This window comes from Scyliorhinus torazame, chromosome 1, assembly GCF_047496885.1.
Source record: "Scyliorhinus torazame isolate Kashiwa2021f chromosome 1, sScyTor2.1, whole genome shotgun sequence".
In the NCBI taxonomy this organism is placed as follows: domain Eukaryota; kingdom Metazoa; phylum Chordata; class Chondrichthyes; order Carcharhiniformes; family Scyliorhinidae; genus Scyliorhinus; species Scyliorhinus torazame.
The window spans coordinates 297,533,215-297,556,827 of NC_092707.1; the positions used below are offsets into that span (position 1 = coordinate 297,533,215).

The window sequence follows — 23,613 nt, forward strand, 5'->3', positions numbered from 1 at the left end:
CCGGAGTCGGCACCACCCGTGCTTTTAGTACCGTGGACATTGCCTTAGCAAAATCCTGCCAAAACCCTTTAAGCTTCGGGCATGCCCAAAATATGTGGACATGATTTGCTGGGCTTCCCGCACACCTCGCATTCCTATCTTCTACGCCAAAAAACTTACTCATCCTAGCCACTGTCATGTGTGCCCGGTGGACTGCCTTAAATTGTATCAGGCTAAGCCTGGCGCCATGATGAGGAAGTATTAACCCTGCTTAGGGCATCCGCCCATAGACCCGCCTCTATCTCTCCCCCTAGCTCGTCCTGCCACTTGCCCTTAAGCTCCTCCACTGAGTTTCCTCCGCCTCCGAAGACTCTTAGTAAATATCCGATACCTTCCCCTCTCCCACCCAGGTACTGGAAACTACTCTATCCTGTATCCCCCGTGGTGGCAACAGCGGAAAGGCCGGCACCTGTTTTCTCAGGAAGACTTGCACCTGCAAATACCTAACACCATTCCCTGCTCGTAATTTAAATTTATCCTCCAAAGCTTTCAAGCTGGGAACGCTCCAGTCTATAAGTAGATCCCCCATCCTTCCAATTCCTCCCTCTGCCAACTCCAGAACCCGCCATCAAGCCTACCCGGTATAAACTTGTGGTTATTATAAATCGGGGTCCAAATCGATGCTCCCTCCACTCTCTTATATCTCCTCCATTGCCCCCAGATCCTCAGAGCCGCCATTACCAGCGGACTTGTGGAGTATCGGGCCAGCGAGGACGGCAGAGGTGCCGTTACCTATGCTCCCAGACTGGTGTCTTTACATGACACCGCCTCCATCCGGTCCTTCCCCCACTGCCCACTTCCTAATCATGGCTATATTAGCCGCCCAGTAGTAATTGCAGAAGTTCGGCAGCGCCAATCCACCCTCCCCCCGACTGCGCTCCAGCAACACTTTCTTCACTCGCGGGGTTTTACTCACCCACACAAAGCCCGAAATAATCTTATTCACCCGCTTGAAAAAGGCCCGAGGGATGAAGATGGAGGCACTGAAAGACAAACAGAAATCTGGGGAGGACCGTCATTTTCACAGTCTGTACCCTCCCCGCCAGTGATAGCGGGAGCATGTCCCATCTCTTAAAGTCCCCTTCCATTTGTTCTACCAATTGTTCTATCAACCGGGATAGGTTTAACTTGTGCAGTCCTTCCCATTTCCGGGCCACCTGGATTCCCAGATATCGAAAGCTCTTCCCTACCATTCTAAGCAGCAGCTTTCCCAGTCTCTTCTCCTGTCCTCTTGCCTGGATAGCAAACAACTCGCTTTTCCCCATGTTCAATTTATACCCTGAAAAATTGCCAAATTCTCCAAGATTCTCATTGCTTCCCCCATCTCCTCCAACGGGTCTGAAATGTACAAGAGCAGGTCCAAGGTAGCTCTCTTAACCTTCCCCTGAAGCTGTGCGAGTGTGCTAGCATGTTGCAATCCAGAAACTATGGTGCAGGGGACTAAATGGCCAGGTGCAAAACTGGTTCCTTTGAGGACACGTTCGGTTATGTGGCAATCTTAGAGACTTTGCAGTGCAACAAATGGGCCACACACAACAAAGAGAAAGTAGAGGGAACATTGCTCTGCTTGCGTGCATACATGCACAAGCAAAGCTCGACTGCCCAGTAGTAAATTTTATTAATGTTGTATGTACAGGCAAGAGCAACGATACCCCAATCACTCAAAAGAGACTCCTCAGCTTATTGTCCATTTGGCCATCTGGACATGTAAAATGTCGCTTTATATCCCATTTAATACTATATGACATAGGGTAAAAATCTAGATACTATAGAATACTGGCTGGAGCAGGTTTTATTCCCAGGCCAGGTTTCCTTCTATCTCTGAGCTCTACATTTGTGTATGTCCATTAGTAAGTTGATTTTGTTCATTTTTCCATTTCTCCACGCAATCTTTTTAGGTTTGTTTTGATCCACCTCCCACCCTTTCATCATTTTTTCCTCCTTTTGACTCGCAATCCTTTCTTGAAAATCAACTGTCAATTTTCCATGTTTTGCAGTTACCCTGTAGGTATGGGGAAAGGAAGCTATTGATTGGGTGAGTCTGACATACACAGATGGAACTGATCAATGGGACATATTTAGTAAGCAAATAAAAAGAAAATACTGGCGCCAAACACTTCTGCAGCACTCCAGAGTTTGGTTGATGGTTGGCCGACCAACTAATTAATGGTTCATTGATGGGACCTGGAAGGTTAGACCCAGGGCTGGGATTCAGCTATTTAAGATTGGCTCTGCAGTCCAATGCCTTAACAAGCCAGGTGGATCTTAGCTGAACATGGAGTAGTGTTCTCTGCTGGTAAGAAATATGGGTTTAACCAGTACTCCTGCACATATATGGATGGGGGCAGAGATTTCAGTCACCATGTCATTTAGTCTAAATTAAATAGAATTCCTGCAGTGCAGAATAAGGCCATTCAGCTCATCGTGTCTACACTGACCGTCTGGCAGGCGGCACAGTGGTGCAGTGGTTAGCACTGCTACCTACGGCACTGAGGACCCGGGTTCGATCCTGGCCCCGGGTCATTGTCTGTGCGGAGTTTACACATTCTCCCCGTGTCTACGTGGGTCTCACCCCCACAACCCAAAAATGTGCAGGATAGGTGGATCGTCATGCTGAATCGCCCCTTAATTGGAATAAACAAAAGGTACTTAAATTTAGTCTACACCGACCCTCCAAAAGAGTACCCTATCTATGCCCACACCTCCTCCCTATCCCTGTTACCCCACTTAAACCTTGGACACTAAGGGACAATTTGGCATGTCCAATCCACTTAACCTGCACATCTGTGGTTGTGGGAGGAAAGCAGAGCACCCAGAAGAAACCCGCGCAGATACGGGGAGAACGTGCAGGCTCCGCAAGACAGTCACCCAAGGTTGGAATCAAATCTGGGTCCCTGGCGCTATGAGGCCACATTCTCTTCTTCAAATTATCTACATCTTCTCCATCTCAAATGTCCCCTTAAATTTTATTTCTTGAATCATATCTTCTGCAAATCTGGCAGCATCGATGGAGACAGAAATAGATTTAACGTTCCAAGCCCAGCATGAAAATATTAGAAAAGTTAACACTGACTCGATGAAGTTGCTTTTTTAAGGTAGGATTCTTAAGAGTTTTAGTTATTTCAGGCTTACAAAGTCCAAAAAGCAGTACAATGTTATTCACCACACAGAAAAAACGGTCAGATACTATTCTCAACCTAGCACACAGTAGAGCCACGTACACCAGCAGGCATTAGCTTCAGCCACTGCCCTGTGTTAAGTTAGCCAAACAGAGTTTGGATTTATTTTTTGTCCTCGGCGGTTTTAAAATCTTACCGTTCCAGGGTATGTGTGAAAGAACATAAGGTACTTTACCTCCAGCGCACATCAGGAAACTGCTCACAGCCAGTTATGGTTTCATGGGAAGCTATGCAGAAATTTTAGCCCAGTGCCTTTCCTTTCAAAAGCTTATTTTTGGTTATTATTTATGTGTTTCACTGAATGGGAGATGAAATGCTTTTCCACTTGGGCCACCCAGTTTCAGCATCAAGCACCGAGCTTTGATTAAAACTCCCTTTACCAACAAAATGCTTTATGCTCAACTCAGAACAACCCACAAATCCACGCTGAAAATGTTGTTTCATTTTTCAAATCAATTATTTTAATTTTTCCTCTTGGGAGGGCACAGAATTTCCAAATTCATGCAAGTCTTTTTATATCTAAATAAAAACAGAATCTTTCATGTAGTTTTTCCAAGCCCAGAAACTGGATAAACAAAATTACTGCACCAGCCAATACCCCAAATAGAACTTTCATATATACTGCAGAAAGCTCTATGCACAGTCAGCCTGAGGCACCAGGCCAGTCGGGGAGCGTAGGAGAAAGAGCGTGAAATCGGTGAGTGAGGCCAATCAGCAGCTCACACCTTCCTTGGGCAGCATGGTGGCGCAGTGGTTAGCACTGCAACCTCACAGTGGCAGAGACTTGGGTTTGATTTCGACCTCGGATAACTATCTGTGTGGAGTTTGTAAGTTCTTCCTGTGTCTGCATGGGTTTCCTCATGTGCTCCGGTTTCCTCCCACAGTTCAAAGATGTGCAGGTTAGGTGGACTGGCCATGATAAATTTTCTCCAGGTGGAGTTACAGGGATAGGGTGAGGGATTGGGCCTAGGCAGGGTGCTCTTTCAGAGGGTTGGTGCAGATTTGATGGGCTGAATGGCCTCCTTCTGTACTGTAAGGGATTCTATGGAACTGCCAGGTTTCCCAATGCTTGGGAGACCCAGTCAGTGGTAAAGCTAAACAGAGAAAATTTTAAACCGAGCCCCACCTCCTGAGAGCATGTGATAAACTGCACCATCCCATCTCTTAAAACTGGGAGTGGGTTCGTTCAGATTGAAATTTTCAAAATTTTAACCCCACCTGACAAAAAATAACATATTTGAGGACTTAAAATTACCCCAGTGTGGCTGTAGTGTCTGAAGTAGTGTCTGAAACTTGAGCACTCTTAAACCTAGCTGTAATAGTCATAAAATCTGAAAGAATTGGCAAATTAAATGACACCTTTACTCAGTCAAGTCCCACAAAGGACAATGGCAATGGTTAACAGATTTATTGCTGTATGCAACTGCGCTTAGCACACCTACATGTCAGAACCAATAATATTCCAATATCTCGATTTAGATTGGAAAATTGCTCTGTTATTAATGAAAAGAACAGGGGGGACCAGTGATTTTGATTTGATTTATTATTGTCACATGTATTAGTATACAGTGAAAAGTATTGTTTCTTGCATGCTGTACAAACAATGCAAACCGTACATAAGGAAGGAAGGAGAGATGCAGAATATAATGTTAGTTATAGCAAGGTGTAGAGAAAAGATCAACTTAATACAAGGTAGGTCCATTCAAAAGTCTGATGGCAGTAGGGAAGCTGTTGTTGAGTCGGTTGGTAAGTAATTGAATTAGAACATTGTTAGAGGACTTCCGGTTGCGGCTATGCGGAGCTAAGTCGCACATTCGGCGGCTCCCGCAACAACGGACTTCTGGGCTCTTTTCAGGGTCCCCAACGGCACTTTTTCGACGTTTCCCGGTGTGGGAAGGAATCTACAACAGCTCCCCGTCAGTATATGGCTTCAACTAGGAGCGGGGCGACAAAAAAGGTGGTGGTGGACCCGAAGAAGGTGCGAGGGAAGAAGGACAAAATGGCGGCGGGCGGAGACCAGGCAGCGTGGATGCAGTGGGCGGAAAAGCAGCAGGAGGGTATCCAGCGCTGCTTCAGAGAGATTAAAACGGACCTGCTAGAGCCGTGAAGGAGTCTATTGATGAGCTGCTGGAGACACAGGACGGCCCAGGGAGTGGCGATCCGCGAGGCTCGACAAAAGATCTCTGACAATTAGGCCTGGCGGTAAAGGTGGAGGCGCACCACAAGAAATGGCAGGAGCGGTTCGAGGAGATGGAGAATCGGTCGAGGCGGAAGAATCTGCGGATTCTGGGCCTCCCGGAGGGGCTGGACGTGGGGATCTATGTGGTCACCATGTTGAACTCGCTGATGGGAGCGGGGCCCCTGGAGCTGGAAGGGGCCCATAGAGTGCTGGCGAGGAGGCACAAGGCTAACGAGCCTCCGCGGGCGGTGCTGGTGAGGTTCCATCGGCTCGTCGATTGGCAGTGTGTGCTCAGATGGGCCAAGAAGGAGAAGAGCAGCAGGTGGGAGAACGTGGAGGTTCGGATATATCAGGACTGGAGTGCGGAGGTGGCGAAGAGGAGGGCCGGGTACAATCGAGCGAAGACGGTGCTGCACAGGAAGGGGGTGAAATTTGGCATGTTGCAGCCGGCGCGACTGTGTGTTACCTACAAGGACCGGCACCATTACTTTGAGTCTCTGGAGGAGGCGTGGGCCTTTGTTCAGGCCGAGAAGTTGGGCACAGATTGACGGTCGGGACGGGCGATTGGGGACTGCGGTTGATATGCTATGTTTATTTTTGTTTCGAGGGGTGGGCCTTTGTATTGCTCCGGGTTTCTTTTTCTCTGTGTTTTTTCTCTTTTGCGTTGGTGAGGGTGGCTGGGGCGGGTTGGGCACTGTTTTGGTTGGGTTGGTGGGGGGGGGCTCTTGGAGGTGAAATGGGGCCCCGCAGGGGAGGGGGAGGCCCGAGTCAGGGGTGAGGGGACCGGCCTGTAAAAGGAGCTGCGTCAGAGGTGGCGGGGCCTGGTAGGTGGAAAGCGCGGGCTCTTTCCCGCACTGAAGACAGGAGGGGGCGGGGCCAGGGCAGGGAAGCGAGGGTTGTTTCCCGCGCTTAGAATGGAAGGGGGAGGGGGAGAGCTTATGGATGGGGACGGGAGAGGAGGGGGTGCCACACAATGGGAGGAGTCGAAGGAGAGGCAGGAATGGCCGGGGTCAGCAGGAGTCAGCTGACTTGCAGAAGTGCAATGGGGGTAGTAAATCAGCTAGGATGGGTCCTAGCCGGGGAGGTGGGGGGGGGGAATCGAGTTGCTGCTGTTATGGTCAAGGAGGAGCTGGAGCGAGTTGGGGGGGGGTAGACCGCTGTGGGGAACGGGCCGGGTGTGGGGTGCTGGCCGAGGAGGGGTCATGGCTAGTTGGCGGGGGAGGGGGCGGGTAGCCCCCTGATCCGGCTGATAACCTGGAATGTAAGGGGACTGAATGGGCCGGTTAAGCGTGCCTGCATGTTCGCGCACCTGATGGGGCTCAAGGCGGATGTGGCTATGCTTCAGGAGACACACCTGAAGGTGGCAGATCAGGTAAGATTGAGGAAAGGGTGGGTAGGTCAGGTGTTTCACTCGGGGCTGGATGCCAAAAATCGAGGGGTGGCGATCTAGGTGGGAAAGAAGGTGTCGTTTGAGGCGTCGAGCATTGTGGCAGATAATGGCGGCAGGTACATAATGGTAAGTGGTAAGTTGCAGGGAGAGAGGGTGGTACTGGTCAATGTGTATGCCCCAAACTGGGATGATGCGGGTTTTATGCGGCGTATTTTGGGTCGGATCCCAGACTTGGAAGTGGGGGGCCTGATAAGGGGGGAGACTTTAACATGGTGCTGGATCCGGCACTGGATCGCTCCAGGTCTAGGATGGGTAGGAAGCCGCCGGCGGCTAGAGTGCTGAGGGGGTTTATGGACCAGATGGGAGGGGTGGACCCTTGGAGATTTGCAAGGCCGGGGTCTAGGGAATTTTCATTCTTTTCACATGTCCATAAGGCTTATTCCCAAATTGACTTTTTCATCTTGAGTAGGGCGCTGATAGCGAGAGTAGAGGATACTGAGGATTCGGCAATAGCCATTTCGGACCACGCCCCGCATTGGGTGGACTTGGAGATGGGGGAGGAGAGGGACCAGCGCCCGCTGTGGCGGTTGGAGGTGGGGCTGTTGCCGGACGAGGAGGTGAGCGAGGGGGTCCGAGGAAGTATAGAGAGGTACTTGGAGATCAACGACAACGGGGAGGTCCGAGTGGGGATGGTATGGAAGGCACTGAAGGCTGTGGTGAGGGGAGAGCTGATCTCCACTAGGAGCGGAGGGAGCGCAGGGAGAGGGAGAGGCTGGTGGGGGAGATGGTGAGGGTAGATAGGAGGTATGCAGAGGAGCCCGAGGAAGGATTGTTGAGGAAGAGGCGTAGCCTCCAGGCCGAATTTGACCTGGTGACCACCAGGAAGGCGGAGGTGCAGTGGAGGAAGGCCCAGGGGGAGATTTACGAGTATGGGGAAAAGGTAAGCCGGATGCTGGCGTATCAGCTTCGGAAGCGGCATGCAGCGAGGTAGATCAGGGGAGTTAAGGACAGGGGAAGGAGTGTGGTGCGGAGTGGAGCTGGCATCAATGGGGTCTTCAGGGACTTCTATGAGGAATTGTACCGATCCAAGCCCCCACGGGAGGGAGGGAGGGATGGGCCGCTTCCTGGACCAATTGAGGTTTCCAAAAGTGGAAGAGGGACTGGTGGCGGGATTGGGGGCCCCGATTGGGCTGGAGAAGCTGATCAAAGGGATAAGAGGCATGCAGGCGGGGAAAGCACCGGGGCCGGACGGTTTCCCGGTCGAATTCTATAAAAAATATATGGACCTGTTGGGCCCGCTGTTAGTTAGGACTTCAATGAGGCAAGGGAGGGAGCCCGATGTCCCGGGCACTGATTTCCTTGATCCTGAAGCGGGACAAGGATCCCCTGCAGTGTGGGTCTTACAGGCCGATTTTGTTGCTAAACATAGATGCCAAGGTGCTGGCGAAGGTCTTAGCCACGAGGATTGAGGATTGTGTGCCGCAGATCATCCACGAAGACCAGACGGGGTTTGTGAAAGGGAGGCAGTTGAACGCGAATGTGTGGAGGCTTTTGAACGTTATCATGATGCCGGCGAGGGAGGGGGAGGCGGAGATAGTGGTGGCGATGGACGCTGAGAAAGCCTTCGATAGGGTAGAGTGGGGGTACCTGTGGGTGGTGCTGTAGACGTTCGGGTTTGGGGAGGGATTTGTCAGATGGGTTAGGCTGTTGTATGAGGTCCCGATGGCGAGTGTGGCCACAAACAGGAGGAGGTCCGAGTACTTTCGGTTGCACCGAGGGACGAGACAGGGGTGTCCCGTATCCCCCCTGCTCTTCGCACTGGCGATTGAACCCCTGGCTATGGCACTGAGGGAGTCAAGGAACTGGAGGGGGGTGGTGCGTTGTGGGGAGGAGCACAGGGTGTCACTTTATGTTGACGACCTGCTGCTGTATGTGGCGGACCCGGTGGGAGGAATGCCGGAGGTATTGAGGATTCTGAGGGAATTTGGGGACTTTTGGGGGTACAAGCTCAACATGGGGAAGAGCGAGCTGTTCGTAGTTCATCCAGGGGACCAGGAGAGGGGGATTGGCGAGCTCCCACTAAAAAAGGCGGAGAGGAGCTTCAGGTATCTGGGAGTCCAGGTGGCCAGGAGCTGGGGGGCCTTGCAAAGGCTTAATTTTACAAGGCTGCTGGAGCAAATGGAGGAGGAGTTCAAGAGGTGGGATGCATTGCCGCTGTCCTTGGCGGGTAGGGTGCAGTCAATCAAAATGACGGTGCTCCCAAGGTTCTTGTTCCTGTTCCTCCCCGTGTTTATCCCGAAGGCTTTTTTCAGGCGGGTTAACAGGAGCATAATGGGGTTTGTGTGGGCGCGAGGGACTCAGAGGGTGAGAAGGGTGTTCCTGGAGCGGAGTAGAGATAGGGGGGGGACTGGCACTGCCCAACCTCTGTGGATACTACTGGGCCGCCAATGCGACGATGGTGCGCAAGTGGGTGATGGAGGGGGCTGCATGGAAGAGGCTGGAGACGGCGTCCTGTGTGGGTATGAGTCTGGGAGCGCTGGCAACGGCGCCGCTGCCGCTCCCTCCAAGGAGGTACACCACGAGCCCGGTGGTGGTGGCTGCCCTCAAATTTTGGGGGCAGTGGAGGCAGCACAGGGGGGAAGTGGGGCCCTCGTCGGGGACCCCATTACGGGGGAACCACCGGTTCACCCCAGGAAGAACAGGTGGAGGGTTTGCGGGGTGGCACAGGGCAGGGATACGAAAGTTGGGGGACTGTTTGTGGACAGGAAGTTTGCGAGCCTGGGTGAGCTGGAGGAGAAGTACGGGCTCCTCCCGGGGAACACCTTCAGGTACTTACAGGTAAGGGCGTTGGCCAGACGGCAGGTGGTGGAATTCCCACGGCTACTGCCACACACAATACAGGACAGGGTGCTCTCGGGGGCGGGGAGATCTCGGAAACTTACCAGGTGATGCAGGAGGAGGAGGAGGAGGCCTCGGTGGTGGAGGTAAAAGGTAAGTGGGAGGAGGAGTTGGGAGAGGAAATTGAGGAAGGGACGTGGGCAGATGCCCTGGGGAGGGTGAACTCTTCCTTATCGTGCGCGAGGCTCAGCCTCATACAGTTTAAGGTGCTGCACAGGGCACACATGACCGGGACAAGGATGAGTCGGTTTTTTGGGGGTGAGGACAGGTGTGTTAGATGCTCAGGGAGCTCAGCAAATCACACCCATATGTTCTGGGCATGCCCAGCGCTGGAGGAATTTTGGAAGGGCGTAGCAAGGACGGTGTCGAGGGTGGTAGGATCCAGGGTCAAGCCGGGCTGGGGGCTCGCAATATTTGGGGTGGGAGAGGAGCCGGGAGTGCAGGAGGCGAAAGAGGCCGGTATTCTGGCCTTTGCGTCCCTGGTAGCCCTGCGAAGGATTCTTCTACAGTGGAAGGATGCGAGGCCCCCAAGAGTGGAATCCTGGATCAACGATATGGCGGGGTTTATCAAGTTGGAGAGGGTGAAATTCGCCTTGAGAGGATACGGTACAAGGGTTCTTTAGGCGGTGGCAACCGTTCTTTGACTTCTTGGCAGAACGGTAGACATTGGTCAATGGCAGCAGCAACTCAGGGGTGGGGCTGGGGTCACTTTATTATTTTTTGTTTTTGTTATTCACACTGGAGGGTCTGAGGGGGTGTATATACTTGTTGTATTAAGTCGGGGTGTTAATGTTAATTTATTATTTATGTACAGGGGGAGGGGGGGGAAAGAGGGGTATGGAGGGTTGTTTTACTGGACTGTGTTTTGTAATTAACCCTGTTGGGTTCCTTTTTTATTTTGTTATTGATATTTTATGAAAACCTTTAATTTAAAAAAAATATTTTAAAAAGAACATTGTTAGAGAGCTTAAAAGAGTTAGAATGAAGTTTTAGAAGCATAGAACGAGAGTAAAAGATAGAATTAGAGGGTATGCTGGGCACAGCTTGCAAGAAGTCGCATCGCTCCAGCGCCATCTTAATTCAAATCAGTGGATAGGGATTAAGTGAAAAGGCAAAATTGTGGCAAATGGATTTCAATGTGGCAAATCTAAAGTCACCGACTTTGTGCTAAATGGACAGAAAAGGATACTTTCTAAATGGTGAAAAGTTTGGAACAGTGGAAAGTCCAAAGAGATTTGCGAGTCCAGGTAGACCAAGTTATTAAATGCCAAGAACCAGTACAGAAAATAATCAAAAAGGCTAATGGAATTCTTTATACCTAGAGGATTTGAACAAAATGGGGTGGAAGCCATGCTTCAACTGTACACAGTCCTGGATAACCACACAAAGTGCTATGAGCAGTTCTGGGCATGATATCTAGAATATACTGGCCTTGGAGGGAACGCAATGTAGATTTACCAAATTGCTACTTGAACTCCAAAGGTTTAATGGTATGGAGAACGATTACACACACTAGGGTTGTACCCCAGAAATTTAGACAGTAATGGGGTGATATGACTGAAGTTTTCAGATATTTGGGAGCAACGATAGAGTATGGATTTACCGGTTGGGAATTTAGCATTGCGGCACAGGTTAAAAATTACAGAGCCAAACCTTTCAGGAGTGAAACTAGGACACACAATAGTTGGTCGAAGTTTGGAACTCATTTTTGCAAATGGTAACGAGCCATAAGCTCACGGTTAACTTCAGAACTGGGATGGATTTAACAAAAATCGACGGTATTAAGGGACATGGGGCAAAAGCAGGCATATGGAGTTAGGTCACAGAGCAGGCATGATCTCAACAAATGGCAGAACAGGCTTGAGGGGCTAAATGCCCTACCCCGTTAACATTTTCCGACACTTGACCTTTTCTTCACAAATCAACCTGTTGCAGATGCAAACCAACGGCGTACTTTTGAAGCATAGTCACGGTGAACTGCACGAAATGTGGGAGCTATTTTCCAGACAGCTCTTACAGCATTGTGATAACGACAAGATAATTTATTTTTGTGATGGTGACTGAGGTATAAAATATTGGTTAAGGCACAGAATATAATTCCCATGCTCAGCTTCAAAATATTGCCATAGATTCTCTTATGTACACCTGAGAGCGCTTAATGTCTCATCCAACAAACAGAACTGCTGGCAGTGCAGAACTGCTTCAGTACTGCACCAAAATTACCGTATTAATTTTTGTGCTGAAGTCATGAAATAGGTTTGAACCCAGAGCCTTCTGGCCTCGGATGATAGCACTGCCAACTGACACTGACAGTGAGACAAAGTCCCATATTCACACAGAGAGCACTCTCTATTGTGCTGTGTGACACTCCAGTCATGCTAAATGGAATAGATTCAAAACATATCTAGCAGCTCAGAACTAGACATCCTTCAGTAGCCAAAGAATTGTATTCAATCACAATCTGCAAATCTCTGGTTCAGCAAATCCCCCACTCCACCATCACCATTATGATCTCGATAGAGACCAGTCAAGTTCAAACTCCCAGATATTAACTGAGAAAATTATGCCACAAGTATTCATGTTTCAAACAAAATCTTTTACAGTGCTAGAGTTAAACAAAGCAAGTATTATTAACTTAACGTTATATTTCATAAACTTCTACACTTTAAATCTGAAATTCTCACCCAATACATTCCCCCATTCTACTTTTTAATCCACCCAAGAGTTTCCCGATACTTTCCAGGATCTTGGGGGTCCTTTCACTTCTGAGACCAAATCAAGGTTTGCCACACCTCTCAGTAATTCACTTGATTATCCTCAGTATTCCTGCTATTCAACAAGCTACAGCAATTCTTGCAGTCTTTTTTACGAGCATGTGGCTAGGAAAGCCCTCCAATTGTCCCTCACATCTCACATTGTGAACTCTCCAGATCAAACATGGGCCTCACTGCATTCCTGTTTAGTGATACCAGGGCACGATTTAACGGCTGTGTGGCACCCGGTGAGGAGAGGCCGATCGGAATCCACGCTGGGCGCAAATCGGTTTGTGATCTAACCAGCCTGCTCCCAGTGGCGGATTCTGGACCCCGCCCATGCCTGGCGAGACACCAATTAAGCGCTATCTCCATCTCATTAGCGAGATAGAAGTCCAATATAACGGCTTCCCAGGAGCTAACCGGCTCCCCAGTGAGAAGTCACGCAGGTGCCGTTTAGCACTCCTATTTAAAAACAGGAAAGTAACGCAATGGCTGCTGAGGGGAGGAAAGTAGCCATTTCCGTTCACTGGCATGCAACCCAGGAGCACTAGAGCTGCTGCCCCAGTTAACCTTCCTTCATTAACCGGAAGTCGTTCCACTCAACCCGTGTGCGACCACTGCCTCCGGATCATGCACGTGTGTGAATGCTTCCCAGGGAGCATGTATAACAGCTACATCCTGGGATACGCGCACTTCACTGGCTTAGAGGACCACCCGCTTCTCATTGGACAAGGCTTTGTCCATCAGCTCACCCGCTTCCCCGCCTCCCAATCACCCCCTCTCCCCACTGACCCCCCACCCTGCCCCCCCCCAACTATCGTGTTCCATCCTCCGAGGGTCTGAGTAACATCGCTTCAGGGGGATGGACCTGTGTCGGCACTGTCAGAGGGTCAATATACAAGGCAGGAGAATGATGATAACCCACTGTGAGGTAAGCTCTGGTACTCTTCAGTCTTTGCCAAAGTCTGACTCCTGCCTTTCTGCTGACAACTCACTCACACCCATCACCTGCACGGGATCTGCATCAGGGGCAGTAGAACCACTGTGCCCGAGGAAGGGATGGGGTACAGGCAATTGGGGCATGAGATGCGGGCAGACCCACTGTGAAGAATAATGTGACAGAGGCTTCACACGTATCAGGTGTAACATGTTTTAATAGTGAACATTTAAAACTCCCCATTGTCCTGTCCGTAGCTACAGATGGCACCCCCCCCCCCCCATTCCCCAGTGCCCTCAGTGATCTTCAATCATCTACATCTTCCACAAGACCATAAGACATAGGTGCAGGATTCAGAATTAGGCCACTCGGCCCATCGAGTCTGCTCCACCATTCAATCATGGCTGATCCCCACTCTCACCTCCATTCCCCTGCCTTCTCCCCATAATCCCTGATCCCATTATTAATGAAGAGCCTATATATCTCGGTCTTCAAGACACTCAGTGATTTGGCCTCCACAGCCTTCTGCGGCCAAGCGTTCCACAGATTCACCACTCTCTGGCTGAGAAGAAATTCCTCCTCATCTCTGTCGTCCCTTCAGTCTCAGGCTGTGCCCTCTGGTTCTAGTTTCTCCTACAAGTGGAAACATGCTCTCCACATCCACTCTATCCAGGCCTCGCAGTATCCTGTAAGTTTCAATAAGAACGCCCCCCCCCCCCCCCCCCCCATCCTTCGAAACTCCAATGAGTACAGACCCAGAGTCCTCAACCGTTCCTCATACGCCAAGCTCTTCATTCCAGGGATCATTCTCGTGAACCTCCTCTGGACCCTTTCCAAGGCCAGCACATCCTTTGTGAGATACAGGGCTCAAAACTGCTCACAATACTCCAAATGGGGTCTGACCAGAGCCTTATACAGCCTCAGAAGTACATCCCTGTTATAACCTGCCTACTTACCATTGGCTGGGGACTAATGACTATCCCACAATCCTGTGGGAGTATGAACATTTCCAATGAGGGGGACGGAGAAACCACTAGTAAACTCCTAGTATAAATAAGCTGGCCAGTTCAGGAACCAGGAGGAAGGAGTATGTAGCAAGGGAAGTTACTGCTACTGTTATGTATATATGTTATAGTAAATAAATGTTATTACTTTGTATCCTTAAAACTAGTGCTGGATTCTTCGTGGCCCTTACAAAACTGGCGACGAAGGTAAAAGTGAATAGCAGTCTACACTGCTGAAGCCACCTCCCTGGATTTTTGTTGGATACAGGTTGGAAGTTGTTTTCTATTATACCATGCCTCTGTATGGTCGTTTAGATGTTTTTGATGCTGCGCTGGAAAGCTGGAACCAGTACACACAACGGATGCGTTACTATTTCCGGGCAAACAATATCACCGAAAACGAGCGCCAGGTGGTCATATTGCTCACCGCCTGCGGCCCGCATACGTTTGGGGTGATTAGGAGCCTTATGTACCCAGCTGCGCCGGACACCAAAAAGTTTGATGAACTTGTGAATATAGTGGGGCAACACTTTAACCCAACCCCGTCCACGATAGTCCAGCGTTACCGGTTTAATACCGCTGAGAGGACCCCTGGAGAATCCCTTGCCGATTTTCTATCCAGGCTACGCAGGATTGCGGAGTACTGTGACTATGGTGAGACCTTGTCAGAAATGTTACGCGACCGTTTGGTTTGCGGTATTAACAATGCGGCCACCCAGAGAAAGTTGTTAGCTGAGCCAACATTGACTTTTCAACAGGCCATTCAAATAGTATTGTCCCGAGAGAGCGCAGAGCGAGGAGTACAGGAGCTACAGGGAATGGAAGTGCATGCCTTGGGGCGCAACCCTTTCCGTCTGAAAACGTCCCCCCGCACTCCTGCGGTACCTTGGGCGAGGCAACATCCGGACCGACGCCAGTGGCCATCGGACATTCCTCCCCGAAGGGAGCCTTCTCCAGAGCCAATGGATGAGGAGCCATGTCCGTGTCAGACTTGTAGGCGCCAACCCCGTCGCAGACGGCGGTGCTGGGGACGCCAGAGGCGCCGTCATTCCGACCGAAACAGAGACCAGCCTAGAGGCCGTACCTTCCATGTGGATGAACCTGCGGCGACTACTCCTGAGGACGTGGAGACGGAGGACGACTGCCTGCAGCTGCATTGTGTGGCAGCTCCCCGTGTGGCCCCCATTAAGGTGACAGTACGGGTCAGTGGCCACCCGCTTGAGATGGAGTTGGATACTGGCGCAGCGGTCTCCGTGATCGCCCAGAGGACATTCGACCGCATCAAGCAGGGTATACAGACCCATACATTAACCGACTCACAAGCCAGGTTGGCCACCTACACGGGGGAACCACTGGACATTGCAGGAACTACAACGACCCCTGTTGTCTATGGACGCCAGGAGGGGCGTTTCCCACTTATCGTGGTGCGCGGCCATGGGCCCAGCCTGTTGGGTCGGGACTGGTTGCGCCATTTGCGGTTGCAATGGCAGCACATCCTCCAAACAGTTTCTGAAGGGTTGACTGAGGTGCTAGGACGATACCCAGATGTATTCCAGCCTGGTTTGGGGAAAATAAAAGGGGCCGTAGCCCGTATCCAAGTTGAACCAGGAGCCACGCTGCGCTATTTCCGGGCGCGCCCAGTGCCTTACGCCTTGCTCGAGAAGGTAGAAGGGGAGCTCACTCGTTTGGAGAGTTTGGGTATTATCAGGCCCATCCGTTTTGCTGACTGGGCAGCACCAATTGTACCTGTAATGAAGCCAGATGTCACAGTTCGCTTGTGTGGCGACTATAAACTTAGTGAATACAGTTTCCCGACTCGACCGATATCCAATGCCTCGCATAGAGGATCTCTACGCGAAACTTGCAGGTGGACTCTCGTTCACAAAATTAGATATGAGTCACGCCTACCTGCAGTTGGAGCTGGACCCTGCCTCCCGGCCATATGTAACAATTAATACACACCGGGGCCTGTATGAATATACACGGTTGCCCTTTGGAGTATCCTCTGCCTGCGCAATTTTTCAACGTGTTATGGAGGGCATTTTGAGAGGTTTACCGGTGTGGCTGTCTACCTAGATGACGTGTTGATTACAGGGACGTGGGAGCAGGAACATTTGGAAAATCTGGAGGCTGTCCTTAGACCCTTTCAGAGGCTGGAGTCCGTTTACGTCGCACAAAGTGCGTATTTCAGGCAAAGGAAGTAGTCTACCTAGGTTAATCGGGTGGACCGCGAAGGTCTGCACCCCGTCGCAGAGAAGGTGCGTGCAATTCAACATGCCCCCGCCCCGACTGACACTTCGCATCTTCGTTCTTTTCTCGGTCTCGTAAACTATTACGGGAAGTTCCTCCCCAATCTGGCAACTACGCTGGCCCCTTTGCACCTTCTGCTAAAGAAAAATCATACCTGGGTTTGGGATCAGCCGCAAGAAACCGCTTTCCGGCGCGTAAAGCAACAATTGTCGTCGTCTGGGTTACTAACCCACTATGATCCTGGAAAGCCTTTGCTCGTCACATGTGATGCATCCCCGTATGGTATTGGGGCCGTCCTGTCCCACAAGATGGAGAACGGGGCAGAGCGACCGATAGCTTTCGCCTCCCGCACATTGAATGCAGCGGAGAAAAAGTACGTGCAGATCGAGGAGGGGGGCCTGGCAGTGGCTTTTGTGGTGAAACGCTTCCACCAGTACGTGTACGGCCGCCATTTCACTATCGTGACTGATCATAAGCCCCTGCTGGGACTTTTCAGAGAGGATAAGCCAATACCGCCCATTGCTTCTGCACGGATCCAGCGCTGGGCTTTGTTGCTTGCTGCATACGAGTATTCTCTGGAGCACAAACCAGGTACGCAGATAGCAAATGCCGACGCACTGAGCCGATTGCCTTTATCAACCGGCCCCATGTCGACCCCCACGACCGGTGAGGTGGTTGCAACCCTAAATTTTATGGACACCTTGCCTGTCACGGCATCACAGATCCGTGAGTGGACCCAGGTGGAGCCAGTCCTGTCAAAGGTTCGGCACATAGTCCTGTATGGCGGGCAGCATAGACAGCTCCCAGGCGAGTTGCGGGCATTTTCCTCCAAGCTGTCAGAATTCAGCGTGGAAGACGGCATCCTCTTGTGGGGGGCGCGTGTGATTGTCCCGGAAAAAGGCCAGGAGCTGATACTATCAGACTTGCACAATGGGCACCCAGGCGTGACCAAAATGAAAATGTTGGCCCGGAGTTATGTCTGGTGGCCAGGCCTCGACACCGACATTGAGAAGGTGGCCCAAAACTGCTCCATTTGCCAGGAGCATCAGAAGCTCCCGCCGGCCACGCCCTTACATCACTGGGAATGGCACAAGAGCCGGGAGTGCAGGAGGCGAGAGAGGCTGATGTTTTGGCCTTTGCGTCCCTAGTAGCCCGGCGCAGGATACTGTTGATGTGGAAGGAAGCCAAGCCCCTGGGGGTGGAGACCTGGATAAATGACATGGCAGGGTTTATAAAGCTAGAGCGGATTAAGTTCGTTCTAAGGGGGTCGGCTCAAGGGTTCACCAGGCGGTGGCAACCGTTCGTCGAATACCTCGCAGAAAGATAGATGGAATGGAAAAAAGAAGGCAGCAGCAGCAGCCCAGGATCGGGGGGGGGGGGGGGGGGGGGGGGGGGGGAGGAGGAACCAGAAGGACTCTCAGGGTTGTTAATATATATGTATAATATGTATAGGTCGTTGCTATAAATAATTGTATATTGGACTGTTAAATCATATTTTTGTAGCGTGTTTATCTGAGACAAGGCAGTTGCCATTTAGTTTAAGTTTTCATTTTTGTTATATATTATTTATTCTTTGTTTATAAAACAGGTCATTGTTATTTATACTGTTATATTATTGTGTAAAGGATACACAATGTACTGTGATGGTTGACCAAAAATTTTCAATAAAATATTTATTTAAAAAAAAGAATTGGTGGAGTGACCTGGATACACCAACGATTATTGACCCTGACAACACCTTGGTTGCAAGACTTGCAGCTATTGGTCTCAGCCCACCAAATTGGAAAATTGCCCCAGGTACATCCTGTCCACAAAATGCATGAATCCATTTTGGCTCATTTACACCCCAACAGCCCATTCTCAATCATAAGCAAAGTGATGTAACTCTGGTGTTACGCCGGCATCAGCACTTGGCCGGCATTTCAGAGAATGCCGGCCAATATTGCAGTGCTGGAGACAACGGATGTCCGAGAGATGTCGAAGCCAGACCTACTACGTTGCAACTAAGTAACAACAGAGGTACTCTTATACTACTGGGCGTATTTTATAGACTTTTATTGAAAAGACCATGGCTGATCATATTGTGACTTTAACTCCACTTTTCGGCCAGCTGGCCACCCACCTCCACCCGACCCGTCATAACCCTCGACTTCCCTGTGGATTGCAAATCTAACTCAACCATTAAGTACATTCAGTGATGGGCAGCACGGTGGCACAGTGGGCTAGCACTGCGGCCTCACAGCGCCGAGGTCCCAGGTTTGATCGCGGCTCTGGGTCACTGTCCGTGGGGAGTTTGCACATTCTCCCTGTGTTTGCGTGGGTTTCACCCCCACAACCAAAAAATGTGCAAGCTAGGTGGACTGGACTAAATTGCCCCTTAATTGGAAAAAATTAATTGGGTACTCTAAATTTATTTTTTAAAAGTACATTCAGTGACCCACATTGCTCTTTGGGGTAGAGAATTCCAAAGATCAAGAGTCTCTGAAAGAAGAAATTGCTCCTCCTTTCTGAAATGGGTATGCCCTTATATTAAAACTGTGTCTCATAGTTCTCAATTTCCCCAAGAAAGGGAACATTCTCTCGGCATTTACCCTGTCAAGACCTCCCAGAATCTTTTATGCTTCAATAAGATCCCTTCTCATTCTTCTAAACTCCAAGGAGAGCAAGCCCAACCTGCTCAACCGTTCCTCAAAACATTAATTTCAGAATCAGCCTTCTCTGAACTGTTTACAAGGCAAGTATACCCCTCCTCAAGCGAGACAAAACTGTATGCAATAATCGAAGTGCAGTCTCGCCTATGCCCCATATAGTTGTAAAAAGACATCACCTACTTCGATACCTCTCTTGCAGTAAAGGCTTACATTCCATTTACCAAGCTAATTACTGACCCGTCCACCCAACATTGGTGGTGGAGAAGATTTGAAAGACGACACTGAGGCACAGATTGCTTTTTTTAAAAACGCATTTTATTCAAACTTGTATCAAAGTAGGTTACAGCAAATAAACACCCTGGGAAACATTCTTCCCAACAATCAACTATACAGTTTGTACAGATTTTTATCCTTTTTCACCTCCCACCCCTCCCCATCACCCACCCCCCTGCAATGAACAGCCCTCAAACACGGTCACAAACATCCCCCATCTTTTCTCAAACTCCCCTGCTGAGCCCATTAACTCATACTTTATCTTCTCTAACCGCAGGAAGTTGTACAGGTCACCCAACCATGCTGCTACCCCCCGGTGGTGATGCCGACCGCCACTCCAGCAAAATTCGTCACCGTGCAATCAGAGAGGCGAAGGCCAAGACATCGGCCTTCCTCCTCTCCATGAGCTCCGGCTTCTCTGAAACCCCAAATATCGCCACCAAAGGGTCCGGGTCCACTCCCTCCTCCACGATTCTGGCTAAGACCACGAACACACCCGCCCAGAATCTTCCCAATTTCTCACAACCCCAAAACATGTGCACGTGGTTCGCTGACCCCCGCCCACACCTCACATTCATCTGCTACACCTGAAAGAACCCACTCATTCTCGCCCGACTCATACGCACCCTGTGCAAAACCTTAAACTGTATCAGGCTCATCCTCGCACAAGAGGTCCCGTTTACCCTTCGCAGTGCCTCACTCCATACTCCCCAATTGATCTCCATTCCCAATTCCACTTCCCATTTCTCCTTTATCTTCACCACCCACTCGCCACCCTGCTCCTCCAGCCACTTCTATATATCCCCAATTCTTCCTCCCCTTCTACATCCGGAAGCAGCAGTCCAGCAGGGGGTATCCCGGCAATCTAGGGAACCCCTTCCAGACCTTTCGTGCAAAGTCCCTAACCTGTAGATACTTGAACTCACTACCCCATGGCAGCTCTATCCTCTCCCTTAGCTGCTCCAAACTGGCGAACCCTTCCTCCAAATACAGATCCCTCACCTTGACCAATCCCACTTCCCTCCACCTCCTGTATACACTATCCATCCCCCCGGCTCAAACCCATGATTCGCACACAGCAGCGTTAGCACCGACATCCCTTCCACCCTAAAATGCCTCCTCAGCTTATTCCATATCTTCACCATGGACTGCACCACTGGGCTCCCTGAATACCTACTCGGAGCCATTGGCAATGCTGCCATCACCATAGCCCTCAAACTAGACTCCTCACAAGATCCCTCCTCCATGCTAACCCACTCTACCCCTTCTCCTTCCCACCACTGCCACACCTCGTCTACATTTGCCGTCCAATAATAATGAAGCAAGTTTGGCAACGCCAACCCCCCCCCTGCTGCCTCTGTAGCAGGGTCCTCCCCACCCTCCATACCCGGCCATACAAAGTCAAAGATGATTGTGTCCACTTTCCGAAAAAAGGCCTTTGGTATAAAGATCGGGAGGGCCTGAAAGATAAACAAGAACCTCTGCAGAATATTCATTTTCACCACTTGGACCCTCCCCGCCAATGTTAAGTGCAGTGTATCCCACCTCTTAAGATCCTCCCCGGCCTCCTCCACCAGCTTCACTAAGTTCCACTTATGGAGCCCCGTCCATTCCCTCGCTACCTGAATCCCCAAGTATCTAAAGCTATCCCTCGCTACCGTAAATGGCAACCCCCCTAAATTAGCCCGCTGTGCCAGCTCATTCACCAGGAATAGCTCGCTTTTCCCTACATTCAGCTTGTATCCCGAGCACCCTCCAAACCTCCCCAACAGGTCCATAATCCTTCCCATACTCTCCAACGGATCAGAAACATACAGCAAGGTCATCGGCATAGAGCGACATCCGATGCTCCCTCTGTCCCCTCATAATCCCCTGCCACTCTGCCGACCCCTTGAGAGCCATCGCCAATGGCTCTATGGCCAGCGCAACAGCAGCGGCGACAGCAGGCACCCCTGCCTCGTACCCCTGTGTAATAGTCAAAGCTTCGTGAGCTCATATAATTTGTCCTCACCCTCACTCTTGGCGCCACGTACAACAACCGCACCTGTGCCACAAATTTCGGCTCAAACCCAAACCTTCCCAAAACTTCGAACAAGTACCGTCACTCCACCCGATCAAATGCTTTCTCCGTGTCCATGGACACCACCACCTCCGGTACCAGAGCTCTCGACGGATTCATCACCACATTCAACAGCCGTCTTATATTACTCGCAAGCTGCCTCCCCTTCACGAAGCCTGTTTGATCTTCTGCAACCACCCCTGGGAAACAATCCTCCATCAACCCCGCCAACAACTTAGCCAATACTTTCACATCCATGTTCAATAGTGATATGGGTCTATATGACCCACATTCCACCGGATCCTTCCCTTTTTTGGGGATTAGTGTGATTACTGCCTGCTTCATCGTCTCCGGCAACTCCCCCTTCTCCAGTGTTTCATTAAACGCCCCCAACAGATGTGGTGCCAGGTCCGGCGCAAATTCCTTATAAAATTCTGCCGGGTACCCATCCGGCCCAGGGGCCTTCCCCGACTTCATACCCCTGATACTATCCAGCATCTCCCTCAGCCCCAGGGGCTCCTCCAACGCCTGCCTCTTTGCTTCCTCCACCTGGGGAAATTCCAGCTCATCCAGAAACCACCCCATGTCTCCCTCCTCTCCTCCTGGGTCTGCCTCAAAGTCCCTGGTAATACTCTCTAAATGCCTAATTTGGCTTCCCTGGTTCTGACACCACAGCCTCAGCCCGGATCTTCAATATTTCCCTGGACACAGCCTGCCTCCGCACCCCTCTTGCCCTACGCAGTTGCCCTACCATCCTCCCCGTTGTCAGCCTGTCAAATTGCCCCTGCAACTTTTTTCTCCTCGCCAATTCCTCCACGGTGGCCACCCTCGAATATTCCCTGTCCCCCTCCACTATCTCGCTCAATGGATGTCATGTTCCGCCCTCCTTTCCTTATTCGCACGAACCGTAAATGAGAGAATTTCTGCCCGGACCACTGCCTTCAGTGCTTCCAAAAAATGCCCGCCGACACCTCCCCATTCTGATTGAACTCCACATAATCCCAAATCGCCAACCGCACCTCCTCACAAAAACCTCCATCCGTCAACAACCCCCCCCCCCCACCCCCCGGAGTCAAACCTCCACCCCGGCCTCTACTCTCGTCCCGTACTGAACCGAATATCCAATCAGTGGGGTGCATGGTCCGAGACTGCTGCATACTCTGCCCTCTCCACCCCAACCAAAATTTCCCGACTCACTACAAAGTAATCAATCCTCGAATACACTTTATAGATGTGTGAAAAGAAGGAATACTCCCTTCCCCCTGGGTTCTGAAAGTGCCATGGATCCACCATACCCATCCTCTCCATAAACCCCCCCAGCTCCCTTGCCATTCGTACCCTACCCATCGACCTGGGGCTCGATCTATCCACCCTCGGCTCCAGGACACAGTTAAAATCTCCTCCATGATCAACTGGTAAGTCGCCAAATCCGGGATTGCTGCCAGCAACCCCCTCATAAAACCCACATCATCCTAATTTGAGGCGTACACATTTACCAACACTACCGATGCCCCTTCCAATCCCCCACTCACAATCACATATCTCCCACCTGGATTCCTCACCTCCTTCACACTCACAAATCCCATTTTTTTGTTAATTAAAATCACCACACCCCTCGATTTCAAATCAAACCCCGAGTGAAAAACCTGCTCGCCCCACCCCTTCCTTAACCTAACCTGGCCCTTCACATGGAGGTGTGTCTCCTGCATGAAGACAACCCCCGCTTACTAGCTCCTGAGGTGCGCGAACACCCACGACCTTTTAACCTGCCCATTCAGTCCCCGGACATTCCACGTTACCATCCCCTCCAATTGCTTGCACCTCCAATCCCCTCTACCGTCCGACATCTTCCCCACTTAACTCCTGCCCCTTTAATTCCACTCTGTACCTAGCCCATCCCAGATGGCCCCTTTCTTCGCCCTTGACCATGTCATCTCTTACCCCCTGCCGCACCGCAGAAACCCTCCCCACCCCCCGCCCACTTCCCCTTTCACCCCT

The 23,613-nt window shown here is 50.8% G+C and overlaps 1 protein-coding gene across 3 annotated transcripts in view; it reads right to left on the reverse strand.

Annotated features, from left to right (window-relative positions):
- LOC140422747 (rho guanine nucleotide exchange factor TIAM2-like) overlaps positions 1 to 23,613 on the reverse strand; it is a 586,909-nt gene that overhangs the window by 491,464 nt on the left and 71,832 nt on the right. The window contains exon 2 of one of the 3 annotated variants that reach the window (XM_072507699.1): positions 956 to 1,022. The exons of the other annotated variants lie outside the window; for them this stretch is intronic. The gene's annotated coding sequence lies outside the window, so the exon portion shown is untranslated. The remainder of the gene's footprint in view (positions 1 to 955; positions 1,023 to 23,613) is intronic. 3 annotated transcript variants of the gene reach the window in all.